We start from the raw sequence: 6,000 nt of genomic DNA on the forward strand, positions 1-6,000 counted from the left end.
AGTTCCTAAGGGTTAGTATTTCTTTTAATAAAAAGTGTACTGGTATTTCTGTTACATGTCTCTAGCCTAAAGTATGGTTTGAAGCGAGTACTTACTCATTTAGCTGTAAAAGTCGATAAGATTCACAATTCATGAACCGAGAATTAATAAACAAACTGAATTAATGAACTTAGACAAATTCACAGACTTACATGAAATTAAGTACTGTGCAGGCTGTAAGAGGTGATGGCATATGGGGCATGGCACTGCATGGAAACCCTGTGCCACTGAACTCTAACTTAACACTGCTATCAGGCACTGACAAACAGAAATCCAGCATATTCCATCTAGCAGACCAGTGCCATCATTTAATCCATCCAAATGGCTGCTCCCACTGCACCTTTTCCCTGGCACAGAACACAGCTCTCTTAGGTGAGGCAAACATGCTCAAGGCCAGACAGCCAGCATTCGTGTGGAAGTTTTTGCTGCCATGACAGCACAGCCAACAGAGTTTGGAGTCATTCTGACAACGTGGTCAGCTACAAACCACAAAATAATCTTGGCTGATGAAAAGAATAGTATGTAGCTAGGGTACTTGATGATTATTGAACTATAAAAGCAGTGAGGGATTTTTGTCTTCTCATCCTCCCTCCCTTATAAAACATGCACCTTAGGATTATTTCCTCACATTGTCACCAGCTTTATTAATTTACCTTGCTTTGTTTTGTCAGCATACTAAAACTTCAGCTCACTGGAGGCAATGCTGTTGCACTAGATGAGAATTAAGAAACTGTCTTCTGCAATATTGACACAGTAGAGGAGGACAAACAGCCACAACAAAGTCACGACATAGCCTCCTGCGACTCATAATTAACTTTTCCTTGGAATGAGAGAAACATGCTGTCCTGTTTCAAAAATAAAAGTGTGCTTGGTTGTGAGCCAGTGTCAGTGATAAATACATTTCTGATTACAGTCAGCAACTTAATTTACAAGCATCTGATTAGAAGAAAAAGAAAAACAAACCACTAAAAAAACAACCTTTCAGAAAATATGGTGATAAAAACAAGACAACTGTGATTTAGTGCACTGAGCACAAGGCTGGAGTCATAAGACTTGGTGTTCCCACTGCTGCCACTAATCTGCTGTCTGACCATGAGCAACAAACTGGATGTCTCCATCTCAGGTTCTTTGAGCTGGTATTTAGCTATCTGTGGGCACACCTTAGAGATCAAGGATTCAATAATGATCAAGAATAAAGCATAAAAGAATAAAAACAATAAAATCCTGTTTAGATAGAAAAAGGGTCCAGAATTTTGAGGACAGGTTTCCACTATCAACAGTTGAAAGTCCTTTACTGCATTATACCCTGTCTGCAGATATTTATACTGGGGAATTTCAGCAGAATTATATGCTTACATGATATGATTGAGGTCACAGGAGTAGAGATAAACCACCTTTATGCCGAATAAGATCCATGCTGTACATGTCCCTCTCACAGGATTTGCCACAAACTATCCTGGTCTTCTAAAATTCTGCATTTGTTCCAAGCCAGCATATTAAAGCTCATATCAGATGAGCCAGATCAGAAAAATGGATATAATTTATCTTCCAGTTAATGATTAGGCATTTATATTTAAAGATAATATGCTGCTCTGTGTCCCAAATGAGCAGCAATATGTGATTGCTGAACAGAGAGTATGCAATTACAGGCTGATGTGCAGTAGGCAGAGAATAGTCCTGAGTGACTCCAGTGATAAATGCCTCTTTGTTTTAAAAAATGCACTGAGCTGCAACATCAAAGCTAACTGCTAACCCTCTAAAACTTTGTGCTTCTGGAAAGGAAACAAACGTTTGCCATTGCTGCCTGTGAATGACCATACAGCCGTTTTACCAATAACTCTAACAGGGTAAGCCTTTCAGCAGGGCATTATTTCAGTTGCTACATTTTATCATCTACTTTTCAACTGACTATACAGTTGTCACATTTAAAACCTTTGCCCGACATTTTCTATTTTTAGCCTTAGCTTGGACAGTTTAGACAAAACTTTTGCTTTGTGCTTAGGGTAAAAGATAATTTCAATTAAGTTTACTTATTAATGCTTACATTTCTGATGCTTATTGGCTGTATCACTTCCTTGAGTCAGTACTGGGATTCATAACAGGTCAAAGTCCAAATCCAATCCACTTTTGTGGTCCCCTGGAAGTCACTATTTTATTTTTTAGGTGCTTCTTATGCAGCTGATAAGAGAAAATTAAAAACAAAGCTCATGTTTTGTTTTAAAATTGTTTGCTGGAACAGTTTTTCATGAGTTATCTTTCCAAATTTTCTTGATTCTGAAATTTTTTAAGTGTTCTTGGAAAAGATTTTTTTTTTTTATGTTTTGGGTACTAAAGAGACAAGAAGAGAGAGAGAAAAAAAGCCACGCTTTGCTTTCATATGTGCATAAATTAAGATCATAAAGCAAAATAATTCAAAGGATCTGACTTTCAAGTTTTCAGATGCATTATCCCATCTGGCTTACATTTTGCCCAGAGAAAGAGATTGTGCTCTCTGGGGATAGGGAGAGAGCAGCACTCAGGAAGCACGTTCAGCAGAGTCTAAGCAGGCTGACCTGTGGAGCTGTGCTTCCACACCGATCCATGGTGACAGTACAAAAGAGTGCGTGGGAAGCAAGAGGAGGCGTATGGTTTGTGAATCCATGCCAATGCCATTCCACTGGCAAAATCCCCTCCTGGGGAAGGGAAGCTGTTGCAGGAGCTCCTGCACGCTGGAGGCTGCAGCTGTGTGCATGGAGTACTTATGCTAATTTTGCCCAACCTGGGAAAAGATCGGGGGTGGCTTCATCACCGGCTCAGAAGAACTCTGCTGAACACTCTCATTTGTGCTCAGGGCAGTGATCAGAATTAAGCTCTGAGAGCTGAATCTATTAATATGAGTGGGGAAATAATCAGTTTCTTTTCTATCACATGATTTGGAGATATATGAGTTTTTCCACTGTGTTTTAAGGTCCTGTTGCCATAGCAGGCATAGAAGTTCTGAACAATGAGCTGCTGCTCAAGGAAAGGACTGAGGAGTTGCAGAACAGTGGTTCAAAACAGGACACAAAGGCAATTACAGAAGCTGCAGGGAAAAGAAATAATTTTTCTTTTATCACAATGCTTGCCGTTTCTGTTTCCTCACTGGTAGCACAAGAATAAATGCCAGGAAAAGAAATTTAATCTGCATTCAAAGAAATGATTTTTAAAAATACAGATCAAACCATATTCTCAATACATGGTGACAGTGTTCTCAAAACCAAGGACTGCTTCATATAAAAATAGTCATGGATTAGACCTACCTACCTCCTGAATTTTATCTTAAGATCAATATACTACAACAACTGACATAATTTTCATGTAAAAAGGAAAAAAAATATTCTGGTTTTTATTTACCTGATACTCAGCTCTTTTGGAGGTAAATAATGCACATAACAGGATAATGCATCTTTAGATACTGCTTTCTTTTTAATCTTCTGTTACATAGTTTTCTAGAGTTCATTTCTGTGCCTGGCAAGCCAAGAGAAATTGCTATTATGGGACCCTTTTACAGCTTGGGAAGACAAAGTTAACAAACTTATAACTTCCAAGTCCTTTCACAGGGAGCCCAGTTGCCAAAGAATTATGTAATGCTTCGTTTGACTGCAGTGCCTCTTAACAACACATATTTTATAGACTGTAGTGCACTTCTAGGGCCCAGGCCAAAAGATCTTGTTCATCCATTGCTCATTAAAATGTTGAATCTCTAATAGAAACAGGATGGGATCATTGCTATAAAACAATGTCAAAATGTACAGAGGTTTGATTCTGGACATATTCCATTTTGCATCACTGAAGGTAAATCTGTTTTGCAAATGCAGGAGGATGAAAATGCCTTTATATTTCTGCCTACACCCACCTCAGCTTACTGCTGCTGATAGAGAGGCTATTGCAAATGCTGAGGTTGTCAGATAATAAGAAAAACCTCCTGGATCTCTGGGGTGGGAACTACAGTAACAATTATCATCTTCCAATCTGTGTTCTTGTGAATTGATGTGGTGACACATATTTGCATTTCTCTGATAGCAAATAATAGGGCATGCTAATAGCTATTTTAATAGCTTAACAATTATTTGAATTAAGGTTAACCCTAATTACATTTCCTATTAAATCCAGGCACTGATTTCCCCACCTCCAGTGGAAAGCACTACAGGGTGAGGCTTACATGCAAAGAAGGGTCTGTCAAGTTTTCTCACATCAGTTCCTGGTGGGGAAGACCTAGGGAAGGAAGCTCTGGCTCTTGAGCTCTTGCCTATTTCCCTTGAAAGAAAGAAAGCTGAAGAATCAGAAAGCATCAGGAGAGGAACTGTCCTGAAGCAATAATATTTAGCTTTGCTGACCCTCTTTGGCCTGAGAACCCACTGGATGTATCCACCCTGACACATCCGATAAAAACAACCCAGGGTCCAAACTCTGCCATAGAAACTGGATGCAGGCAATTAGCAGGGCTGCAGGAGATGGCACACCACTATCTCCTTTTTCTGGAAAAAAGCAGAGGGCTACACCACATCCACATGTGCAGAAGACACCTCAAGGAACATTATCTCCTAAATGGCATGAGGAAACCAAGAAACCCAGAGAATCTCTCTTGCTGAGTGCAGCTCAGGGGGATTTGCTCTTCAGACTTCCTTGCTTATTTTTGTTCAGCAAAGAAGAAACAAAAGCATATAAGTAGCCCCAAATTCTCCTCTCATTCCCCCAAAATATTAAGTAATTCCCTCACATTTTCTGGAATGTCTGCCCTTGTTCTTCTTTACCCTCTAATTAATTTATTGTTATTGGATGGCTATGGAAACACACACACAGCTGTCTCTATTACATGAGCAAAGGTTTTATTTTAGAAACCTTGAGACACTGAAATCAGAAGCACAGCCATTGTTCATTCTCACTGTTGACTGATTCAATTTAGCTTTAAATGTGTAATTAATTTTACTACTATGGGAAATTAATTATGTTTTTGTTATAATGATCAGTATTAACCTAATTAGTGACCATGAAATTCCCAAGCAAAACACTTAATTATATTAGAATTAGAAGGGTAAATATTTTCCTAATGGAAAACTTCCAGTAAAACACTAATGCGCTCAAAGGCTACAAGCCCAAGGAACATGAAGCATTTGTAAAATGCCATTCATAATGAGATTCTGATTGCTAACTCTGCTACAGAATGTAATAGTGTTTGTAATATGATGTTAGAAACATACCCATACATCATGAGTAACCCATGCAACACTTAAATTGATGCTTTTATGATTCAGTTCACCAGATATAGCAGAAATAATTTTCAATAATCTCTTTCTCTAGCTCCCAGACAGAATGGTGCCTTGTCCCTATCCCTATGGCCACAGAAAACTGTTTTGGGGACAGGAGAAAAATCCTTCCCTCAACTTCTTGCCCTTCATGTGTAATCTTTTTTCTGCTAATAACCTCTGGGTATCCACTTCCAGCCTTGCTCTTGCTCATTTCTGTTTTCCACTCTTCACATTTTCTGTAACATTTTTATGCACAGCATTTTCATAACTCAGAAAGGAGCTCCTGAACCCTGGAAAACACAGGCAAGAGATGCAGCTTGGGTGGGAAAGAATGCCACCACCAAATCACAAGACAACTGTCCTTGCAATTAAAGGACAATCTCTGAGGAAACAGCATTATCTTCTGTCCCCCAGGAAACATATGGCCCTCCTAGCTTAAGCAGAAGTCTCTTGTCAAGGATTTGCATTACAATGCCCACAGAAAACATCTGAACTCCATATTTTTTTAATTAAAGCAAAAGTTATACCTGGCTGCATTACCCCACGCAGTCTTTCTTGTAATTAAGGGACACCAAGTAACCAAAAGAATCATTTCAGCTCCCCTGGTATCATATAGTTATTCATAACTGAATCTGACACTCCTTATTGCAAAAAGCTCTCTTGTACATACATAACTTCTTGCAAGAACTGCCCC

The sequence above is a fragment of the Melospiza georgiana genome, chromosome 3 (assembly GCF_028018845.1).
Source record: "Melospiza georgiana isolate bMelGeo1 chromosome 3, bMelGeo1.pri, whole genome shotgun sequence".
In the NCBI taxonomy this organism is placed as follows: Eukaryota; Metazoa; Chordata; class Aves; order Passeriformes; family Passerellidae; genus Melospiza; species Melospiza georgiana.